We start from the raw sequence: 25,382 nt of genomic DNA on the forward strand, positions 1-25,382 counted from the left end.
GGCGGATGTTGTTGATGAGAATTGCATGCTAGTAGTGGATATAGGTTCTCGCATGCTTAAACTAGATTATTATGAATTGTCTGCATGAATCTATCAGGTTTCTGGTACATTAAAATTGGGAAAATGTTAAATTTACAGACGAAATGCTGCCTAAATTATAGTAGAATTTTTCCTATAAATGAAACCATGTATTAGGATAGATAATTCAATGCATGCTAAAATATTTTTGAAAGGATGAGTGAATCATAAAACAATTTTATTTTTCATCGTTAGTCATAGATGCATTTTGAACTGTCTATTGATGCATGTTAAATGTTTCAAATGTTATATGCTAAACTGAATAACATGCACAGTCTTAAAGTTTATTTCCTAGGATGCTAGAAAACTAAATAGGTCAGTACATGTAAAATCCTAAATGCTATATATAAATTGAAAAACACGTACACATATTTTTTTGTATCTTTAGATGAACTAGTTCATGGACACCATTTGGTCCTAACCTTGGGGTATGAATGTCATGAAGGACCCAAATGGTCAATCATCACGTTATAATATTCAAAGTCCATGTGACTAGGAATTTTGCATAACTCGGGGAAGAGCATTTTTTCTGCACACATTCATTGAGCATTTTAAGTTGTCATTCCTTTTTAATCCCCTATTGCATTACCTTTGGAGTATAGCCTTGATTGGCTATTGTGTATTAAAACGGAATGTAATATGTCATGCTAGTATGTGCTAAATGCCTATATTTGCTGCATGCTGAATATCTTTTGAAAGGATGAATTTTTGAGGAATGCTCTTAAATGACTATCATCCTAAACTTAATGCAAGTATGTATGCATGCAAATATACAGGGGGAATTTAAGCCTCACGTTAAGAAAAATGAACTTAATGCCTATAATCTCCTACATGATAAGTAATATTTAGAAGGATGAACATGTGTTGAGTGTGCTTAAATGAAATCCATCCTTGAACGTTAATGCACTTTTGTATGCTTGAGACTATACCGGGAAGGTTAAGCCCTATCCTTAAAAAAGGATTAGAATCACCTGACCCATGGACTCATATTTTTCATTGCTTCTACTTTTTGAGTTTGAATTTTTTTTTTTTGTACCATGAACATCGTATCCCGTCTCTACTAAATATCTTAGATATGGATTGTTCCGGGTACAAATGAACACCATGCATGTCTTAGTATTTAATTTTTGGCTTATGTGTGTTTAGGGACATTTTACTAGTGGAAACCAAACAATTTAACCTATACTAGTAAAATTAGTTTATGAATGAAAAATAGTACTTATACTATTTAAACACTTATTTTTTTGTATAAGTAGTTAAAAGGATCTAAGCACGAACTCAAATTTATAAGAGGAGCATATTAGGCTAAAATTCTATCTTGTTATGCTCACTAAAATTTTGGCTTAGATCTGTTCTTGAATTCATTGTGGCTTGTGCTTAAACAAAATGATTTTATTGAAAATTTTGATTTAAAATATACTTCTTAGCCACATGTGTCTTAGGTTTTGTCATATGATCCCTATTTTAAATTTATTTAATATTTTTGGATCTATGTGACTACATTTTTTTGGTCCTCTGTGATTTGTGCTTAAATGATAAACCAGAAAAATAATACTTGCTTAAGTTTTAAATTAAAGTTTCTTTTTCAGCAAACATAAGTCCCCTGCGGTTATTAAAAATCATAAGGGGATATATATACATTTTCAAAAGAAAAAAATGAACTTATATAGAATACATCTTGTTCCTTGCTTGTGTGCTTAAATGCTTTCATGACTTGTGTCTTTCTGTGTTAAAATCTTGTGTCATGAAATTTTATTTTTAAAAGGGTGTTACATAACTGGTTCATTGACTTATATGAAATGCATGTGAACTAGTTAGATCATATTTATGCTCAAACCTTCTTTTTGGTATCATATGTCGTGTGCCTTTAACTCAAATCTTCCACGGGTCTTATGATATGTTTCAATTGTAGTGGTTTGTGTATATTTCTGGTCTAGTCATGTTTTACATGTCATTTTAATCTTTTAAATATTCAGTTAAACTGTTTTGTATGCTTAATGGCTATATCTTTAAAATAGTTTAAATTTTTATGCCCATAATCTATACTAAAAAAAGGGAGACTTTTCTTTAAAAATTATTTTAAAAAAGGGTGTTCTCTTTGCTAAGTTTGTTTTAAATGATCAATCCTTTCTACTTAGCTTAGCCCTTTTGCTGATGACAAAAAAAGGAGAATATTTTTGAGCAAAATGTTTATGACCATAGGGGCAACTATCTTAAGGGGCAAAAACATAGGGGTAAATATCTACGCATGTGCTTTAACATTAAAACTAAATGCATAATCTTTTGAAGTGTCTTCTTTCATGAATATGTTTGAGCTTTACAGTTTATATTTTACTTTATGCATATTCTTAGGGGGAGTCTTTTCAGGCTATACTCATTTTGCTCTTGGATGTTTGTTATTATCAAAAAAGTGGAGATTGTTGACTTTTTGAGTCCGATCCCTGTTTTGACGCTAACAAAGCACCAGTATCTTATGTGTACTTTTAGTGTGTGAACAAGTTTTCATTTCAGCATGAACATAAGATACCGAAAAATGGATGCCAACAAGAACATAATGCTCACACTCTCCTGGCGTTTTCCATGAAGATTTAAGAGTAAAGACAATAAAGAAAATATTTGTTTTTAATTTGTATATATGCATTTAATTTTTATCTTTGGTTTGTAATAATGCATGCATCTGCATGACATGTTTTAAATGCTCATATGACCATAGATTGACCATAGGGACCGAATAACCTTAGGGCACCCTTGGTCGACCGACGCCGAATTTTTAGGGTTATTTCTCAAACGCCTTAGACTGACCTTAGGACTCCCTATAATTGGCATGTTCGGTCGACCGAACTTAGTTATATTAAGTTCCTCGGTCAACCGATCTCCCATCGGGTCAACATGTTGACCTCTTGGTAGATCGACCAAATATATATAGACAAACCTAGTCGACCGAACCTCCTTCGGTCAACAAGTTTACCTCTCGGTCAACCGACCAGATTTATACAGGCAAAGCCCTAGTCGACCGAACCCACACGTGGGAATTGTCAACCGCCCGGTCGACCAAACCTCGTAGTTCAAATTGACCCGATCGATCGAATCGCATGGGTTTGGAAATTGCCTTAAGTCTGGTCAACCGAACTTATAGTTCAAAAATTCCCTAGTCGACCGAACTTGGCTCCACGGTCGACCGAACCACAAAAGTGGTCGACCGTTGCTCTCGAGTTGGAATTTTTTAAAAGCACTAAAACGTAATTAACCTTTAATTAACCTTTTTCAAAATACCAAGCATGTCCCCAACGGTCAAAATTTTCAGAAAATCTATACCAGATTAGCAACTTTGATTAGCCTAATTTTTCTCTCAAATATTTTTACTAATCAAAGTTCCCCCACATACTCTTTTATTTGGAAAATCATTTTGGGGTCAAATCTTTTCATACTCTCCAAACTCTCTTTGACTTTTTTGTTAAAAACATTCTTTTTAAGAGAGTATTGTTATTAGGCTGTTATTTTTATAGTGTGGTTATTGTAAAAACATTTTGAGCATAAATCCTATCTTTTCCAAACAATATTATTGCAAATCTTCATTCGAGAAAATATTTGTTTTACATTTGATCTTTGAAACTTTTATGGCATGTTTCATATAATATCAAAGAACTTACATATTAGTTTTTACAAAAATACTTTTAGAGTAAACCCTTGATTCTTCGGTGCATTTGAAAAATATTTCTAGGAGAATATTTTATCAGGATTCAAATCTTTGAAGCATTTTATCATGTATATATATATCTTTCTTCAAAGATTAGAATATTTATTTAGAAAAGCACCCTTTCTCTACTGAGCATAAATCCTATCATAAGAGAGTGCATATATTTAGAGCTTTACTGTGTACACTCTGCTTGTATTTCAGAAGCATGTTTTATGTATAAAAATATTTTATTGTAACGGTTGGGTTTATCCCATTAATTGAACTGGGGAGTCTTAGCCCCATAAGTGAGACCGGTTTGGTTCAGTCCGAAAATTGAACTGGTGAGTCTTAATCCCGTAAGTGAGACTGGTTTGATTCAGTCTGAAAATTGAATTGGGGTTTTCCTCGCCCCGTAAGGAGAGGATGTAATAGGCTTCTGCTCTGCCCGATTAAGTAAGCAAGTATAGTGGAATCCTTGGGGGGTATGCTTAAGGCAGGGACATAGGTTGGTTTGGCCAAACCTCGATTACAAATCTTGTGTGTGTCTCTCTCTATCTTATTTAAATTCCTGCACTTAAATTTCAGCATGTGTATGAATGTTTGTTTAATGTCTTAATTATTTGCATACATGCATTTGATCTAAATAAGATATATTGTGCACGCATATGTTTGCTTTTAGTGGTAAAATCATTTTACATACATGTGTATATGTTGAATGGGATATGATACGTGGTGAATCGGTGAAATGTTTAAATTAGCCAAAAAGTTTTTTAAAACCCAATTCACCCCCCTCTTGGGATCACACTAATTCCAACATTATTCCATCCACTTTTTCTCGTTCAGCCTATTCTACAGTTAGGGGAATAACTATTGTCTTGAATGAAGCCACATTTGTTGTAATTTTATCTTGTAGAAGATACAACGTATAGAGTCTTCCAAACAAGGTTTGGCCCACTTATAAGGAAGGGTTTAATTCCAATGAAGCACTTAAATTGGTAATAGAAAATCTACTCATCCTAAAGGTAGCTAAACCAAAGGCCAAAGACCTTACTGTTAGATTCTATGTGCTACATCACATGATCAGTTACAATATCTCACCAAGGCATGGTGGGTGGGACACTGTATCCCATGAAGAAATTTTTGCATTATTCTTCTTATGGCATGGTCACGAAATTGACCTCCCTTCCATCATTGTCCAATAGATGGAAGATAATATAAAAAGGAAAATTGGATGTTTGTCATTTGCTTACTTGCTTATGAGCATCTTCTTGCATTACAAAGTGGTATTTTTGGGTACGCCAGCTGAAACACCTACAAATGATGATTTCTATTTTGAAGCCACCTTGCGTTGGATGCATTTTATCCAAGATAAGAGATCTTTAATTTGGCTAAAGCAGGATCAACCAGTGAGGGGCTCCAATTGATGAGGTAGAAGAAGCTATGGTAGAAGAGGACATAGGAGTAGGACAAACCGGTATCCCTAATGAAGATATGGGTGTACCTGAGGCTAGTGGACCATCTAATGACTATCTTTGGTAGAACTTTGATGGGATCGATGCGCGAATCGATTTAATGGAACAAAGGATGGATTCACATTTCAATTCTATAGAACAGGGAATTAATGCACGCCTCAGTTCACTAGAGCAGGGGATGACCACTCATCATGATAGCAAAGAATCTAGTCTAGTTAGGATATTCGATCTTTTCAAGCGAAATGATTAGGACCTCTTTTTTTAATGATGATCAAAGGGGGAGAAGTTTGTTATAATTGTTGTTCTATCATATGTTGTTATGTATGAGGGGAGAATTATATTGTTATGTATGTGGAGAGTATTTCGATAGTGGTATAGTAGTATACAAAATTTTTAGGTATATAATATTTGGTACGTATTTTAGGTACAAATTTGTAATGATGCTCAAAATGTTCTTAATGAAATTATCAAATTTTTTGCTTAAAATGAATGTTTTGAATTGTTACTTGCTGCTTTATATTAAGTGAACTTTATGATAGTTGCATGTTACAGCTCCAATGAATATGAAGTATAGAGTTAAACAATTTAATTATGCCTTGTATGTATATAGTAAGGGGGAGTAAAATTTTCATCTTATTCAAAAATATGTATAAGTTAAGGGGGAGCTTGTAATTTTATCTTGTAAGAACACCAATGGTTTGTCATCATCAAAAAGGGAGAGATTGCTAGCCTTAGTGGCTGCATAGTCCAAATTGTCAGAGTTTGATGATAACAATCCATTAGTGGTTATAAGTAAACTAATATTTGCATATCAAGCTATGTCAGGTAAAGCCTCAAGTGCAAAGATCAAGTAAATACTCAACAGTTTAGACATTATTAAAAAGTGGGAGATTGCTAGCCTTAGTGGCTATATAATCATAATTTATGTATTTTGATGATATCAACCTAATTTGTAGTTTCAAGTTAACATATCTTTGTAGATCAAGTTAGTACAAGTACAAGTGACAAAGACATGAAAGTACTGGATCAAATGCAAAGATCGAGTGGATATTTGAGTAGGAAAGATCAGAGTGCATAATCACTCGGAGGAACTCAAAGCATGTTGACCTTATAGGTTATACCCGGTTTTGATTATGAAAAATACTCAGATATTTAATGTCTATCAAGTTTGTGTGCAGGTTCATATTAGCAAGATCACTTGATGGCATATGAAGACTTAAAGACTAAAGACCCAGAAGATTCATTTTTGTTGTAAATTATATTATGCTTTATTCGGGTCTATAATAGAAATTAAGGAAAGGTCTTTAATAATTATTGCATATCATGCACGTAGGAACTACAAGCTCAATGGCCTTAGAACGACCCTAGGTCCATACACACCACTTGGAAACCGGGATATCTTAGACAAGAAGGTCGACCGACGCTAGGTTTTTTAGGCTAAGTTAAAATTCCTAAAACCTTAGAAAATACCCTAGGTCCTTGCATAAACACTTAGGAAAGTCCCCATTATCACATATGTTATTAGGGGAGACTTTTTAAATAAAACGGGACTTAAGGTATGAAAATAGTGAGGCTTCGGGTGACCGAACCAGGCAAGTCAAATTGCCTCAGTCGACCGAACCGTGGATCGGACAAAAAGTTGACCTAGATTCGGGCGACTGAACTCAAATGAATTGAGTGTCCACGGTTGATCAAACTTGTACCATGTACTTTTCCACCATCCCTGGATGCCCGAACTTATAGTTCATTTTATCCTCTGATAACCGAACTTGGAAGTTTGGTAAGCTGAACTCTGGTTCAGGCGACCGAACCTCGGACATAATGGAAATCGCCTTTAGTCAGCAAACTGAACCCACACTTAGGCACCCGATGTAGAGTGTAACAACTCGCAAAATTTTAAATAATTTGAAATAGTAAAGAAGATGGGAAGGGAAGAAAGAATAAATTCGAAAAATGACAGCAAGCATTCGTCGACGAACGAACTAGTCTCATCGACGAATGTTCTTCAAAGCTCGTCGATGAGGGTATGCGTCTCGTCGACGAGGAATTACCGAGAGGGGTTCTTCGCATGACGAATTATATACTAGGACTTGTCGACGAATCGACATGTCTTGTCAACGAATCCCTGTGTATATAAAGTGGAATTCTTTCATTTCAGTGTGAATTTCTTGCATGTCTTCTCTCTCTCTCTAGAAATTTTGGCCCTTCCACCTTCTCTCTTCGATTTTGGGCCAGATTTATCTTGGTTCAACGATCAGAAGCTACCATGAGACTCCTGGGAAGATTCTCTACAATATAGGAAGAGTAGATCTTTGATTTGAGTAGTTTGGGAAACATCCCAAAACCAAGGTAAGTGAATTATTTTGGAATTTCTTTAAAAAATATTGTCCTTTGGAGCTTAGGAAGTATTATAGGGGTAATATACTAAGATTTGAGGAACTTGGACTTTTGGATTTCAGGGTCTCATTTTGTTGATTTTGGGTCGAATTTCGAGGAGCTGTTAAGGGGAAATATTTTATAATGGCTTTTTCATAATTTTTAAACGACTAGTTTCGAGTATGAATTTTTTTATATACATACAGGTATAATTTTCTAAACCATACTGGCATTGAAAATAATTTTTTTGGATAGATAAATTATATTGGGAAAATTCGTGTGGTTGAAACCATTTTTGATAATTAAATGATTGTGATTAATGTGGAATGAGGAATTATCGATACTGTGATTATTGTTTGACTGTGAAGTCTGCCTAGTTGAATATACTGATTGATTGTGGATACTGATGTTGAATTGTGGATGTGTGGCATGATTGGTTTGCAGTTGACTTGTGTTGGGGTTCATGTAAATTGTGATATAGCATTGGCAGTGGTATGAGGAGGTCGTTATATGGACGTTTATAATGGGAGGTAAACATTGGTAGTGGTATGAGGAGGTTGTTCACCTATTTACTATGAACGGAGTTGTTGTTTAGTAACTTGTGTGGTTTGTTTTGTCCTATGTGGACATTTATATTGTGCTTTGATTAGTCTTGTGTGGACCAGTCCTGTGTGAACATTTATGCTATGGATTGATTAGTCCTGTATGGACCAGTCCTGTGTGGACACTGATGTAGTGTGATTTGATTAGTCCTGTGTGGACCAGTCCTATGTGGACATTTATGATGTGGATTGATTAGTCCTGTGTGGACGTTGATGTTGTAGTTTGAGCCATCATGTGTGGACATTGATGCTATGTGATTTGATTAGTCTTGTGTGGACAAGTCCCGTGTGGACACTGATGCGATGTGATTTCATTAGTCCTATATGGACCAGTCCCGTGTGGACACTGATGTGGTGTGATTTGATTAGTTCTGTGTGGACTAGTCCTGTGTGATTTGATCCTGTGTTAATTGATTATGATATGGGTGTATGCGTGAAATTCTGTGAAGCGATTGTGTTGGCCGTGTACGACTATTAATTAATTAAGTATTTTGGGTAAAGTAGATTACTCCACCCGAGAGCTTGTTGAGAAAGGCGAGTATGTTGGTAATTAATATTGGGTACCAGAGTAGAGGGAAGCCACTTGTATGGGTGGGTGATCTTCCCTATTCTCGGTGACTTCACCTGAATACATAACCTGAGGGCTTACTGAGAAAGGTGAGTGCCCTAGTGTTAGCACTAGAGCAGAGGGAAACTACTTGTATGGGCGGGTAGATTTCTCTATTCTCGAGAATTACCAATAAAATATTGGTGATTGTGGAATGTGATTGGTTGGCAAAGTCGTTGACTTTGTGTGATTATGGGAACGATATTTTGGGTTATTTGCAGATCATGGTTGCACTTTAGATAGATATTTTAATTGTATATTAAACACTTCAGCCACACACTATTGTAAACTATTTCTTCCTTACTGAGAGGTGTCTCACCCCGTTATTTGTCAATTTTTTTCAGGTTATCCAGGGGATCGAGCTTAGGTAGCTCTAGGGCGGGGTAGTTTTGTGAGTGGAATTGGAACAGATCTGTTTTAGTCTTTATGTTTCTTTATATTTCTTTCAGGTTTGTAATATGGTAAATATGGGTACATGGTATAAGTTTGTTGATGTACAAATATGGAACTAGGGTATATTATATTCGAAGTTATTTTATTATTATTTTCCACTGCGTTATTGGTATCGGAGATGCATGTCATTCTCATAACACTCCGGGCCTCACGTGGCGGGTCCGAGGCATTACAGTTGGTATCAGGGCATAACGGTCTTGCGGACTTTAGAAGGAGTAATACCAAAGTATAGGTTTGAATTGAATAAGGGTAGGAAAGGGTAGAATAGAGTATTGACAGGAGTTTGAGGTTGTTTCATAATTTGGAGGCAGAAATCCCTTGACGGACTTCTGTGATTTTCTGAATCAGTCGACGGTTTCAGAAAACCATGGTAAATCCATTGACGGTGATGTTTCCGAGTTGTGAAACCGAGATTTGGAATTTAAATATTGGAAGTTCAAATGATTATGGATAAATGGATGTTGGATATTTAATTGAGGATATGGATATTAATTTGGTTTTCCATTATGATGTGTATGTCAAATACATAAAGATGTGGAGATTCTAAATTGCCTTTGTTGTACATTTATATTCAAGGATGGATCTTAGAGGCAAGGGCGTGGATGAAGGTGGAGGAAGCGAAATGGGAGGTTCCAGCAAGGATGAGGTTGACACCTCTCAACTATTATGAGGAATAGCTCGTCAGGTTAGGGAAGAAATGAGATGGGATTTTGGGGGAACAAGCTATCCACCAGTGCACTAGGGTTGCACCATCGACCAGTTCACTCGTCTGAAACCCTCGTCGTTTGAGGGTGGTACTGATCCGATAAAGGTTGAGATGTGGATGCAAGAAATGGAGAAAATTCTTGTCGTGTTAAATTGTACCGAGGAGCAGAAGGTCCTTTTCGCCACTTTCAAACAGGCTGGAGAAGCTAAATGGTGGTGGCATGTGATGAAACTATTAGAGGAACAACGAGCGGGGCCTATAGCAATGACTTGGGTTTGCTTCAAGCAGGTCTTTTGTGACTGATATTTTCCTACCACCACCAGAAATGCAAAGGCGGAAGAATTCTTCAGCCTGACTCAAGGGCGCTTCACAATTAAGCAGTACGCTGCTAAATTTCTGGAGTTATCTCGTTTTGCACCTTCTTTGGTTCTTGATGAATATCAGAAGGCGAGGTGGTTTGAGAGGGGCCTGAATCAGAGGATCCACGAGCATATGGCGTGTTTGCAGATTCAGGATTTCACATACTTGGTGGAGAAAGCTACGGTGGCAGAGTCAAATCTGCAAAGGGGTACAGAGGCATCAGAACGAAGGAAGAGGCCTGCGTCTCCACGTTCTCAAACAAATGTCAGACAAGGGTTGTGGAGGGGAGGTAGGGATGCAACAGGTCAGGGGTCAGAAAGAAGTGATCGGGGACGGTAGGGCGACTTGTCATGCCCCCATTGCCCTAGATGTAATCAACAACATTGGGGAGATTGTCAGGGTAGGAGTCTTATATGCTACAAGTGCGGCAAACAAGGTCACATAGCTTGGGAATGTCGAGAATCATCGAATAATGCACCAGCTTTGAACCAGAATCAGAACCAAAAGAACAATCCGGTCCCTCACGACGGCAGTGGCCCAGCGCACGTCTATAAGTCGGGTACGCCTGAAGAGGGCAACACTAAAGGCCTAGGTAATGTGCTTATATGTAATATGTTTACATTAGTATGTGTGTTAATGTTGTTTGACTTTGCCTGATTTGATGTTGCACAAGTTAGAATTGCTTGGAATTTGTGAATGTGGTTAATTAGCTTTAATGGTGTGTAAATGGGTGATTAACGAATTTCGGGGACGAAATTCTTTTTAGAGGGGGAGAATGTAACAACCCAAAAAATTTGAAATAATTTGAAATAGTAAAGAAGATGGGAAGGGAAGAAAGAATAAATTCGAAAAGGTGGCAGCAAGCATTCGTCGACGAACAGACTAGTCTCATCGACGAATGTTTTTCAAAGCTCGTTGCGAGGGTATGTGTCTTGTCGATGAGGAATTACCGAGAGGGGTTCTTTGCATGATTGAAATTCATCGTCGAGTTGGCTGTCTCATCGACGAACTATGTACTAGGACTCGTCGACAAATCGACGTGTCTCGTCAACGAATCCCTATGTATATAAAGTGGAATTCTTTCTTTTCAGCGCGAATTTCTTGCATGTCTTCTCTCTCTCTCTCTCTCTCTCTCTAGAAATTTCGGCCCTTCCACCTTCTCTCTTCGATTTCGGGCCGGATTTAGCTCGGTTCGAAGATGAGAAGCTACCACGAGACTCCTGGGAAGATTCTCTGCAATATAGGCAGAGTAAATCTTTGATTTGAGTAGTTTGGTAAACATCCCAAAACCAAGGAAAGTGAATTATTTTGGAATTTCTTTAACAAATATTGTCCTTTGGAGCTTAGGAAGTATTATAGGGGTATTATACTAAGATTTGAGGAACTTGGAATTTTGGATTTCAAGGTCTCATTTTGTTGATTTTGGGTCAAATTTAGAGGAGTTGGTAAGGGGAAATATTTTATAATGGCTTTTTCATAATTTTTAAACGACTAGTTTCGAGTATGAATTTTTTATATACATACAGGTAAACATTGGGAGGTAAACATTGGCAGTGGTATGAGGAGGTCATTATATGGACATTTATAGTGGGAGGTAAACATTGGCAGTAGTATGAGGAGGTTGTTTACCTATTTACTATGAACAGGGTTATTGTTTTGTAACCTGTGTGGTTTTTTTTGTCCTATGTGGGCATTTATATTGTGCTTTGATTAGTCTTGTGTGGACCAGTCCTGTGTGGACATTTATGCTATGGATTGATTAGTCCTGTGTGGACTAGTCCTGTGTGGACACTGATGTAGTGTGATTTGATTAGCCCTCTGTGGACCAGTCCTGTGTGGACATTTATGTTGTGGATTGATTAGTCCTCTATGGACGTTGATGTTGTAGTTTGAGTCGTACTATATGGATATTGATGCTGTGTGATTTGATTAGTCCTATGTGTACCAGTCCCGTGTGGACACTGATGCGGTGTGATTTTATTAGTCCTGTGTGGACACTGATGCAATGGGATTTGATTAGTTCTATGTGGACCAGTCCTGTGTGGACATTGATACTGTGTGATTTGATCCTGTGTTGATTGATTATGATATGGGTGTATACGTGAGATTCTGTGAAGCGATTGTGTTGGCCGTGTACAACTATTAATTAATTAAGTATTTTGGGTAAAGTAGATTACTCCACATGAGAGCTTGCTGAAAAAGGAGAGTACGCTGGTAATTAATTGTGGGTATTAGAGTAGAGGGAAGCCATTTGTATGGGCGGGTGATCTTCCCTATTCTCGGTGACTTTACCTGAATACATAACTCGAGGGCTTATTGAGAAAGGTGAGTGCCCTAGTGTTAGCACTAAAACAGAGGGAAACTACTTGTATGGGCGGGTGGATTTCTCTATTCTCGGGAATTACCAATAAAATATTGGTGATTATGGAATGTGATTGGTTGGCAAAGTCGTTGACTATGTGTGATTATGGGCACGATATTTTGGGTTATTTGTAGATCGTGGTTGCACTTTGGATAGATATTTTAATTGTATATTAAACACTTCAGCCACACACTATTGTAAACTTTTTTTTCCTTACTGAGAGGTGTCTCACCCCGTTATTTGTCAATTTTTTTTCAGGTTATCCAAGTGATCGAGCTTAGGTAGCTCCAGGGCGAGGTAGTTTTGTGAGTGGAATTGGAATGGATAAGTTTTAGTCTTTATGTTTCTTTATATTTCTTTCAGGTTTGTAGTATGGTAAATATGGGTACATGGTATAAGTTTGTTAATGTACAAATATAGAACTCTAGTATATTATATTTAAGGTTATTTTATTATTATTTTTCGTTGTGTTATTGGTATCGGAGACGCATGTCGTTCTCATAACACTTCGGGCCCCACGTGGCAGGTCCAAGGAGTTACATAGAGACCCAAAGAATTATAATAATTGAATAATAAAAGAAAAGAGGCAGAAAAAGGAAATTTTAAAAGGGTGCACAGCAGAATCTCGTTAATGAACACTTCGTGTTCGTCGACGAAGCAGCTTATTGGGATCGTCGACGGGGACACGTGTCTCATCGATGAGGAATTACCAAGTGGTCTATTTCAGGGCTTGAAATTTATCGATGAAGGTTATGAGTTCGTCGATGAATATGAGTTCGTTGACGAACTCCCTTCTTGACCTCGTCGACGAAGCCAGGGGTACAAATAGCTCAAACCTGGGTTTTTGGTAAGTTTTGCTTATGGAGTCTCTCTCTCTCTAGATTTTCGCCCTCCTCACCTTCTCTCCGATTACGGCCCCATTCTTCGCCGGATTGACAATCCGAAGCCACCATGTTACTCTTGGGAAGATTCTATTCACATCTGTTGGAGTGATTTGTAGGTCAAGCTAACTTGGGAATCATCCCAAAATTTGGTTAAGTTAGTTAATTTAAGTATTATTGGGTATTTGGAGTTTCTTTTCTGAGAAGAATATGTTAGGAAAGCAAGTACTGAAGTTTTGTTGGGAAAAATGTTAATTTCAAGGTTGTGCTGGGAACACTGCAAGTGTAGGAATTGGGGGTTTTGTGGGCTTCTCAGTAAACGAGGTAAGGGGAAAAACTAAGTCAGAAATTTTCCATGAAATTATTTATTAATTTACAGCATTAAAGTTCAAGAAAGTATGTATATTATATAATTATTTTTGGGAAATACTGATATGTATAAGGATATGATTTAAACGTGTTTAATCAAAAAATATGATTTTGGAACAGATTTTACATTCAGGAGATACCCTATTTCTATGTGGCATGAGTTTAGTTTCCATATAATGTGTATATCAGAATGGAATGTTTTTCCTAAATCAAGCATGATATGATAGTTTTCATGGCAATTATAAAACAGTATAGGAATCATGATTTTACATATTAAACAGTATAGAAAAATTATGTTCAGTATATTATGTTATATTGGCGCAAATGTCGTGATTCATGTTATGTAGGCCGATGCAGATGCCGTATTTCATGTTATGTTATGCCGGCGTAGATGCCAAGGTTCATGTTGGTGCAGATGCCATAATCAAGTATGATCAGACAAAATTTATGAAATAATTACATGACAGTTATTATTATGAATTATGAAACAGTTATATTCATTATATGGAACTTATTATATGTTATCAGAACCTGGATGGCATGGTTTAGTACAGTTTCAGGAACACGGTAGCGTAGCTATATGTTTAGAATTATGATAATGCTACCACACGACCAGTAGTGTGAGAGATGGCAGTCGATGTGGCATCAGTGTAGAGTGGAGTAGTCCCTCTGGCAGTCCCAGGACCAAGTAGGGGGGGGCCAATCATACTTACAGACTTATATTTGATCTAGCATGGTCGGCCAACCATTGTCAGGTCCTGCCTTCGGGCTGCACAACCTAGTCATGTGGGGGTAAGACATGACACCAACTAGCTATCCATCCTGGGTGTATTTCAATATTGTACAATTATATAAGATGATTTTCATGTATAGCAATCTAGTATGGTTGCTTTACTATGATATGACAAATTATGTTTTACTCAGTTCTGCTACAGACAGATTTTATTAGATATGCTATTTATACTATTTATATGTATAACACAAAAATGCTCATAACTCCACACACTGATATTAGTGTATTTCCTTTACTGAGACGTGTCTCGCCCCAGCTATATAAACATTTTAGGAAATCCAGGTAGAGAAGCGGATAGAGCTCCGCAACAGTAAAGACCGGTGGGGCTACCCTGTCTGAAGGGTGAGTTGTTGAGTTAGGGTCAGATTTATTTTTTGGCTGAGACCCTAAAGTACTTTTAGCCTTTTGTGGATGATTGTATATATAACAGGTTTAGTAGAACTCTGGTATTGTGATTGGTTGGATGATATGTATGTGATTACGTTTCCTGCTGCTTAGGTATCAGAGTTGTATTTTTGGGTATATCCCTAGAACCCACGGGTCCAGGTTGATTATGTTTTATAGTTGTATAGGATTATTATATTAAAAATTATGGAACAAAAATATGATTATAAAAAATAGGTAGGTCGTTACACGAGAACTTCAAAAATTAACTTTTTTTGTTGTGTCTGTTCGAGTGACCGAACCTTAGGTCAGCCACTCGAAACTCTCAGGTTGTTCAATTTTTTACCATGGTTAAACGGGGTTAAATAGGGTTAATTTTTCTGAACATTTTTTAAAGAAATTTAATAATACCTTATGTGTCCCCAACGGTTATAAAATTGGGCAAGTCTATATATAGGGGATTATTTGCTCTAATTAGCAAGTAATTAACACCTTGATTAGAAAAATATCCTTTGTATTTTTTAGAGTGCTTTTTCTTCATACAAACCCTATACCCTCACATACCATCATTCCTTTGCTAATCCAAAATTTGTGAGAGTACTTTGAGTGGTTATTCGTCATTCTCATTTGCTAGAAACTCTCTTTGTTTACATTGTTTGTTTGATTTTGGATTGAGAGTTAAGCATAGATTTTTCCCCCAATCTTATTTGATAAATATTTTTTGTGGGAAAAATCTAATAACTAAGTGAGTCTTTGCATTATTCTTGCAAGACTCATTGGGCTTGTATTTTTTTGTGTGTAAAAATATTTTTACAAGCTGATATTTGAATATCTCTTTGTGCTTTGATATTGAGAAAATATATTTGAGATATTCTGATTATTATTGGTACAAATCTTTGAAACCCTAAACTATGATTGTGATTTTATCTTTACATAGCTTTAAAGATTAGCTTGTTGATACACTCTTGTGCTTGAAATGAGATAATCATTATTTTGAGTGTTATTACACGCATATTTGCACTGAGCTTATAGTTCTCATCATCTTGGTGTGCATTGATTATACTGTACTGAATTGTGGTACATATATGCTTGTATAGAAGCACTTTATTTATACATTAAAGTTTTAGTTGATTGATTATATTCTAGGCATGGGCCTAAAGAGGGAAACTAGCCTTGCTGAATAGTCCCAGATTGGCTTAAACCCGATTAGGAAAGTTAGGTGCACCATCCTAGTAAGATGTGGTTATAGGTTGAGGTTAGCCCCGTTAATTGACCTGGTTGTAAACGGTGCCGCTCCATCCATTAAGTGAAGACTAGTGGAATCCTCGAGCTTGCAACTTGAGGGGGGGACGTAGGCAATATTGGCCGAACCCCGATATCATATTGTGTGTGCACTATTTATATTTCCAAAATTTATTTACTGCACATGAATGTTATATTTAATATATGGTAAATGTTGCACATGATTTAATTTTCGCATATCATTATATGCGCAATTGGCGTGTGATTAGAAAGACCCTAGGTTGTGTTATACTATTATCTGGTTTAACCTAGGAAGAAAGTTTAAATTTCCAATTCACCCCCCCCCCCTTTTGGGAATACACCAAAGTCAATAATTGGTATCAGAGCCTCGTAACATTGACTTAAATGTTTTTTCTAAATATCAAGATGGTTCACATTGGTGTATCCCCATTCGGAGAGGGACAATTACCTTCCAGTCCTCTATCATTTTGTGGTGTTAACTACATCTACTAGAAAATTAGAATGAGCGTTTTCATAAAATCAATTGACTGGAGGGCCGGGTAGGTGAATGAAAAAGGAATTTGTATGCCAATAGAAAAAGATAATAGTTTAACACATGCAAATTCACATGCCATGGATTTACTGTACTGTGCTTTAAATACTAATATTCTTCATGAGATTATGGCATGTAGTAGTGCACAAGAGATCTGGATTGAGCTGGAAAAGAGATATGGAGAGACCCAGGAAAAGGAGATTGCTACTTCAAATGCTCCAAGCCTTAATGATCAAGTAGTGGCTAATCATGAGCAAGTTGCCTTAGTAGACAATGAGGTATATGACTCTTACTCTACCTCACTTACTAATTCGTGCAATGAATAATGTGATGATTTTTACGCTGAATTCTGTAATATATTGCATGCCAAATCATTTATTGGACATAATGATAGTTCTGTTAATAATGCATGCGATGAGTCTTATGAAAAATTTTGTGATATATATATTATGATGAATCATCGATTGTTTTTTATGATGATAGTGTATGCATTGATTCATATAATAGTTATAGAGATAAATCTTGTATTGAATCATGCAATGAGTTTTATGATGAAAGCATGTCATTGAATAGACAACTAGAAAATGATTCATTTAAAATTCATAAGTCTCTAGTTAGAATGTCTTATCATAAAACTTTTCTGAAAAAAAAAAAAAAGGGGGGGGGGGTAGGCTAAACAATTAGACGAATTAAAAGAGTATCATGCCATCCTTAAAAAGAAAAATATTGAAAATATATTGAAAATAATCTGCCAAGAGGGAGAAATGGGAGATGATAAATCCTTAGGAATTAAAAAGAAAAATCTTTGTGAAAAGGATTCAGGGTCATCATATAAATCCCATTATCATGCCTCATCATGGAAACATAAGATTAGTAAGTATAGCCTTTTACAAAAATTCAAAACTTGCTTTCAACATAAAAAAAAAGGGAACAATGGGTTTAATTGTTTAGCTAGAGGTGCCAGAGGCATGGAAAAGAAATGAAATGAATAATCAGTAAAGCAAACCCCGTAGGACTTAAGGAAAAATAGATTCAAATTGAAATTATCTTCAAGTTAATCTTTCCTTAGTTTCTAGGTTTAGGGGTTGTGATGACTGTAGGCTTAGGGAGTGGTTCGAGTTAAAATATATAAACCTAGTTTCTACATCCACTTCCAGTTGGACATGACATCTTTTCCAGGTAAATTAATTTCAAATGCTTAACCCATGCTTAAATATAATACCTTAAGTTAAGTCACTGTTGTCCATTGCACAAGATTGAGTGTTAGGGATCCATCTTATATCATATATCACTATGCCCTAAACTCTTTTTTGAATATGAAAAGCCTAAATCAAAATCAAGTCATCACTCTAGGCTTAAAGCACTATTGATATTAAATGATTAATATATATTAAGTGTACTTTTCATAAGACATCTTGTTATAATCAATATTAGAAGCAACCACTAAGGGATTCAAGTTTTATTAATTAAACCAAAATATTCCCTTTGAAGTTAAAATATAAAAATCCTCTAATTTTGGTTTGTCTCATCCATAGGAAATCTTTACCTTACTACGATCACATCAGGTAGAGATTTTTTCTATTCCTTGGTTCGTATCCTTGATCATAATTATAATCATATCTAAAGGATACATTCCATTCTCCAAAGAGTTGTATTCAAAAATTCATACACTTCTAGACACTCTTTGCTCAAACCCGGACATGATTACTAAGCACGAAAATATTTTGGAAAATGTCCACTCATTCTAAATACTCTTCTAAACCTAATGATAATTTAATTGTTAAAAGTATTTATTCTTCTTCGCTTCATAAGCTCTTAAACTTTAAGTCAAACCCATTAAAGCTTCAAATATTTTGAGATGGGTTGAATAGCTAATATGATCGCCTAGGTCTCAATCTAGATGAATGCATAAAATTCAAGTAGACCTGTGCATGTGCATTTTTAAATCGAAAGCCATTCTAGCTTAGGTCTCTCACATTTTGAAGATCATAAGAAATGAGGCAGTTCGGCTTTGTACATTGAAAGAATATTGATTGTGAATTTTTGGTCTGTTAAAGCCTATGCATTCAAAGCCAAGCTTAAATCATTGAAAATTTTATAACTCTTGGCTAAAGAACTAGAAAATAAAAAAGGCATTAAATGAGTCGAGTGCATAACTCAAGGGGAGCTTTTATTCTTCATGATTATATAAATTGAAATGCTCTTTTGATATTATACCTTTTATGCTCATATGCCTTTATGAAATTAGCATTGTAGTCTACTATCCATGATTTAATAAATGGTTAAAATTTCTTTGATGGATAGTTTATGTATTTTCCCAACATGAACTACTATTGAGCTATATTGAATATCTTGAGTTGATTGTACTACTGGATTGCAAGCTTGTGTTGAAAGCCTCCTGCATGGCGGATGTCGTTGATGTGTATTGCATGCTGGTAGTGGTTTTAGGTTCTCATATGGCTTGAACTGAATTAAAAATTGCTTATTTGAACCTATCAAGTATAGGTTTTATGGGAGAATGTTCAATTTACAGACGGCATGCTGCCGAATTTTCGTTAGAATTTTTCCAAGTAAAACCTTGTCCAAAGATGATTATAATAAAATGAAAGATAAAATATTTTTGAAAGGATGAGTAAAAATCAATTGAATAATTAAATTTCATCCTTACATAATCATCGAGAACATTTAGGGGAGCTCAGCTCCATCTCTATAGAAAGATCATAAATGATCTTCATGCATCACTTTCGTGTATCAAAATATTGAGGCTCTTCTGATATCCTTGAACATTATATCCCGCACTTGAAGTTCTATAATTAGATATGGATTGTTCTTGGTTGTGAACACAAAATCATGCCTTAATATATCTTTTCTGATGCATGTGTAATCCATAGGGATAGTTATGCTGGTTGCATAGAAGAGTAAATTAATCTTTACCAGTATATTTATTTTAAGAGATTTAAAATGAATGGCTTATATTCTTGACATACACTCTTGACATATTTTGTGAAATCAATCTTGATGAGTATAAGTAGCTTATTTCATCTAAAATATAATTCAAATTGAAAGGGGGAGCTTCTAAACATAAATTCCTATTTTGTTTTGCTCATAAATATTTTTAGCTTAGAACTATTGTGAATTCACTATGGCATGTGCTTAAATGAAACGATCTTTGTGAAAATCTTAAGTTGATATATATATATTGCTTTGCCACAAGTTGTTTGTGTTTGCCATATGATCCTTATTTTAATTTCCTGAGATCTTTAAGATTTATTTGGTTGTTTTTGTGTGGTTATATTAAGGATATGCTTAATTGCTTAACTAGATAAATACTGCTTGCTTGAAGCTTAAAAATTAAAGTTTCTTTTTCAACAAGCACCGCCCAGTACTTTTTGCAAATATCAAAGGGGGATATATATATATATATATATTCATATATATACATATATGTTTTTTAATTGCATAACTAGTTCGATAACTATACATGAAAATGCATATGAACTAGTTAAACTGTTTTATGCTCAAACCTTCTACTTGTTATCATATGTCGTATGTTTTAAAATCAAATCTTTTACGAGTCTTATGATATGCTTTAAAATTGCTATGGTTTATGGATAATTCTAGTCCAATCATGTTTGGTATGTCATTTTAAATTTGAATGACCAATTATATTGTTTGTGTGCTTAATTGCTATATTTTTTAAAAACAAGTTATATTTCACATGCCCTTTTTGCTGTTGCCAAAAGGGGGAGAAAAGGAAAAATTAGGTACTTTTTGAAAAAAAATTTAACTTAAATATTTGAGCCTTTCAAGGTTGTACCCACTTTTGCATTATATATATGTCATCATCAAAAAGGGGAGAATGTTGACTTTATAGGTCATATCCGGTTTTGATTATGACAAATACTCAGATATTTAATGTCTATCAAATTTGTGTGCAGGTTCATATTAGTAAGATCACTTGATGGCATATAAAGACTTAAAGACTAAAGACTCAAAAGATTCATTTTTGTTGTAATTTATATTATGCTTTATTCAGGTCTGTAATAGTAATATAGGAAAGGTTTTTAATAATTATTGCATATCATGTATGGAGGAACTACAAGCTCAATCGCCTCATAACGACCCTAGGTCCCTACACATCACTTGGAAATCGAGAGACCTTAGACAAGAAGGTCGACCGAAGCCAGGCTTTTTAGGCTGAGTTAAAATGCCTAAAACCTTAGAAAAGACCCTAGGTCCTTGCACAAACACTTAGGAAAGTCCCCATTATCACATATGCTATTAGAGGAAACTTTTGAATTAAAACAAGACTTAAGGTATGAAAATAGTTAGGCTTCAGGCAACCGAACTAGGCAAGTCAAATTGCCTCGGTCGACCAAACCGTGGATCAGTAAAAAAGTTGACATAGATTCGCGCGACCGAACTCTGACTTGAGTGTCCACGGTCAACCAAACTTGTACCATTTACTTTTCCATCGTCCCCAGGCACCCGAACTTATAGTTCATTTTATCCTCGGATGACTGAACTTGGAAGTTCGGTAAGTTGAACTCTGGTTCAGGCGACCGAACCTCAGACATAATGGAAATCACCTTCGGTTAGCAAACCGAACCCACACTCAGGCACCCGAACTTCAAAAATTAACTTTTTCAGTTGTGTCTATTCGGGCGACCGAACCTCAGGCCAGCCACCCAAAACTCTTAGGTTGTTCAATTTTTTACCGTGGTTAAGAGAGGTTAAACAGGGTTAATTTTCCTAAATATTTTTTAAATAAATTTAATAATACCCTCTGTGTCCCCAACGTATAAAATTAGGCAAGTCTATATATAGGGGATCATTTGCTCTAATTTGCAAGTAATTAGCACTTTGATTAGCAAAATATACTCTGTATTTTTTAGAGTGCTTTTTCTTCATACAAACCCTATACCCTCACATACTATCATTCCCTTAGTAAACCAAACTTTTTGAGAGTACTTTGAGTGGTTATTCGTCATTCTCATTTGCTAGAACTCTCTTTGTTTACATTGTTTGTTTGATTTTGGATTGAGAGTTAAGCATAGATTTTTTCCCCGATTTTATTTGATAAATCTTTGTGTGGGAAAAATCTTATAGCTAAGTGAGTGTTTGCATTATTCTTGCAAGACTCATTGGGCTTGTATTTTTGTGTGTGCAAAAATATTTTTACAAGCTGATATTTGAATATCTCTTTGTGTTTTGCTATTGAGAAAATATTTTTGAGATATTCTAATTATTATTGGTACAAATCTTTGAAACCTTAAACTGTGATTGAGATTTTATCTTTACATAGCTTCCAAGATTAGCTTATTGATACACTCTTGTGCTTGAATTGAGATAATCATTATTCTGAGTGTTATTACACAAATGTTTGCACTATGCTTATAATTCTTATCATCTTGGTGTGCATTGATTATACTGTACTGAATTGTGGTACATATATGCTTCTATAGAAGCATTTTATTTGTATGTCAAAGTTTTAGTTGATTGACTGTATTCCAGGCGTGGGCCTGAAGAGGGAGACTAGCCCTAGTGAATAGTCCCGGATTGGCTTAGACCCGATTAGGAAAGTTAGGTGCACCATCCTAGTAAGGTGTGGTTATAGGTTTAGGTCAGCCCCGTTAATTGACCTCGTTATAAACGGTGCCGCTCCACTTGTTAAGTAGGAACCCTCGGGCTTGTGACCTGAGGCGGGGACATAAGCAGTATTGGCAGAACCCTGATATCATATCGTGTGTGCACTGTTTATATTTCTGCAATTTATTTACTACGCATGAATGTTATAATTAATATATGGTAAATGTTGCGCATGATTTAATTTTCGCATATCATTATCTGCGTAATTGGTGTATGATTAGAAAGACCCTAGGTTGTGTTATACTGTTATCTGGTTTATCCTAGGAAGAAAGTTTAAATTTCCAATTCACCCCCCTCTTGGGAATACGCCAAAGTCAACAAAGCACATCTAAAAAAGTCATAATGTAATAGGGAGTGTTCGAGGTAGGAACTACTATAACTCTTGCGCTATTGTTTCATGCAAGATTATTGAGCAAGAGTTAAGCAAATTGTATGTGCATACTAGTTCGTAAGAGTACATAGGATATCACTAAGGCAAAAGTTTTGTACTTGTGAATTTTTAGAGTCAAAACAAAGATGATGAGAATGGTGTATTCCCAAGAGGGGGGGGGGTGAATTGGAATATTTAAAAATTTCTTACTAGGTTAGGTTCAAATTACAATTTGAAACCACAGCCAGTATTATGCAACCTAGGTCTGTCTAAGCAAATACCAATTCCACATATATTAAGATTATACTAATATTTAAATCATGCACGATAAATTAAATAAATCATTAAAGTGCAAAAATTTAAAGAAATAAGGGAAGAGAAAGACACAATATTTTTATCGAGGTCCGGCCAAACCAGCCTATGCCCCACCTCAAGCTAACCAGCAAGAGGATTCCACTATTTACTCACTTAACCGGGCGAGGTGATGTCACTTACACTCTCCTTACGGGACAGAGACTCCTCAGCTCAAATTACGGGGCTAAGCCACAGCCAATTCTCCTTACGAGATGGAGACACCTCAGCTTCATTCTCCAGGCTAAGCCAAACTGTGCACACTTTTCAGGACAGTACAAATCCTAGCTTTCCTAACCGGGTCTGATCCAATCCGGGACTCTTCTTAGGGTGAGTCTCCCTCTTCAGGCCATGTCTGGAATCCAACTGATAATGTAGAAACCAGAAAAATTATAACAAATTATAATAAAGGAAAGCAGGAGAAAGGAAATTCAAAAAAGGGAAAAAGTAGGATTCGTCGACAAACCTTCCGGTTTTGTCGAAGAATTCTCTATTGGATTCATTGCACGCCATGTAACCCATTGATGAAAGATTACTAAGAGGGGTAACTTCAGAGCCTAAAATTCATCGACGAAGGTTATGAGTTCGTCGATGAACTCCCTTCTTGGTCTCGTCAACGAAATGACATGTCTCGTCGACGAAGCAAGTTGTATAAATAGCTCAAACTTGGAATTCAGCAAGCAATTTCGCATGCAAACTCCTCGTCTCTCTCTAAACTTCGTCCTCCACTCCTTCTCTCCAGATTTTTGGCTCGATTCTCTACCAGTTCGATGATCGGAAGTTGCCACGCTACTCTTGGGAAGATTATCTTCAAGTCTGCCAGAGTAGATTGTTGGTTAGCCCAACTTAGGCACCATCCAAAATTTGGGTAATTTGGTTATTTTAAGTTTTATAGGGTATTTTGTATTTCAAGTCTGAGGAAATGTAGTAGATGGAATAATACTAAAGTTTTTTTTGGAGAAAATGTAAATTTCAGGGTGTTGAGCTGGGAATACCATGGGCGTAGATTTGGATTAGATTAAGGGCTTCTCAGTAGTCAGGTAAGGGGATAAACTAAGTCAGCATTTTTCATGAAATTATGTACCATTATACAACGTTTATTTTCAGGAAAATGTGCATAATATGAATCTGTGTTTGGGAATACTTCCATTGAACAAGGGAATGGTTTTAATACATTTCATTAGGAAGCATGATTTTAGTTCAGATTTATGCAAAGAAGATTATATACTCTTCTATGGCATGAGTATGATTTTTCATGATAATTATGTTAAATAATGAAATTATGATTTTTCCAGAATAAGCATGAATTCACAATTCTTAGGAAAAACTATAAAACAGTACAGGAACCACGATTTTATGAATATTATGTAAATCAGTGCAAGAATTTCATGTGATATGCCGGTGCAGATGCCATGATTCATGTTGGCTTAGATGTCGTTATTATGTATGATATGCAAGAATTCATGAAATATTAACATGTCCGATATTATTATGATTATGAAACAATCATGTACAAGTATATGAAACATATTATATGTTATCAAAACCTAGATGGCTTAGTTTAGTTTCACATAGTACGGTACCGTAGCTTTATGTTCATGTTCATGTTCATGATTAGTGCTACCACACACCTTATTGAGAGTGTGGGAGATGACAGTTGATGTGGCTTCATGGTAGTGTTGGAGTCTTTCTGGCAGTTCGGACCAGGAGGGGCAAGCCCATCGTACTTACAGACTCATGTTTAACTTAGCGTGGTCGGTCAGCTATTGCTAGGTCCCGCCTTTAGGCTGCACAACCCAATCATATAGGGGTAATAAATGACATCAGCTAGCTATCCATCCTGGGTAGTATTCATGTATTTTACAGTTATATAAGATGATTTTCATGTATAGAAATTTAGTACATTATATCATGTTATGATGTATCATGTTTTATTCAGATACAATACAGATAGTTTTTACTAGATATGATTTATGTATTGATATTATGTATAACAAGAAAATACTCATGTTGCTACACACTGGTGTTAGTTTATTTCCCTTACTGAGAGGTGTCTCACCCCAGCATTACAAACATTTTGAGAAATCCAGGTAGGATG

This window comes from Malania oleifera, chromosome 2 (genome assembly GCF_029873635.1).
Source record: "Malania oleifera isolate guangnan ecotype guangnan chromosome 2, ASM2987363v1, whole genome shotgun sequence".
NCBI lineage: Eukaryota > Viridiplantae > Streptophyta > Magnoliopsida > Santalales > Ximeniaceae > Malania > Malania oleifera.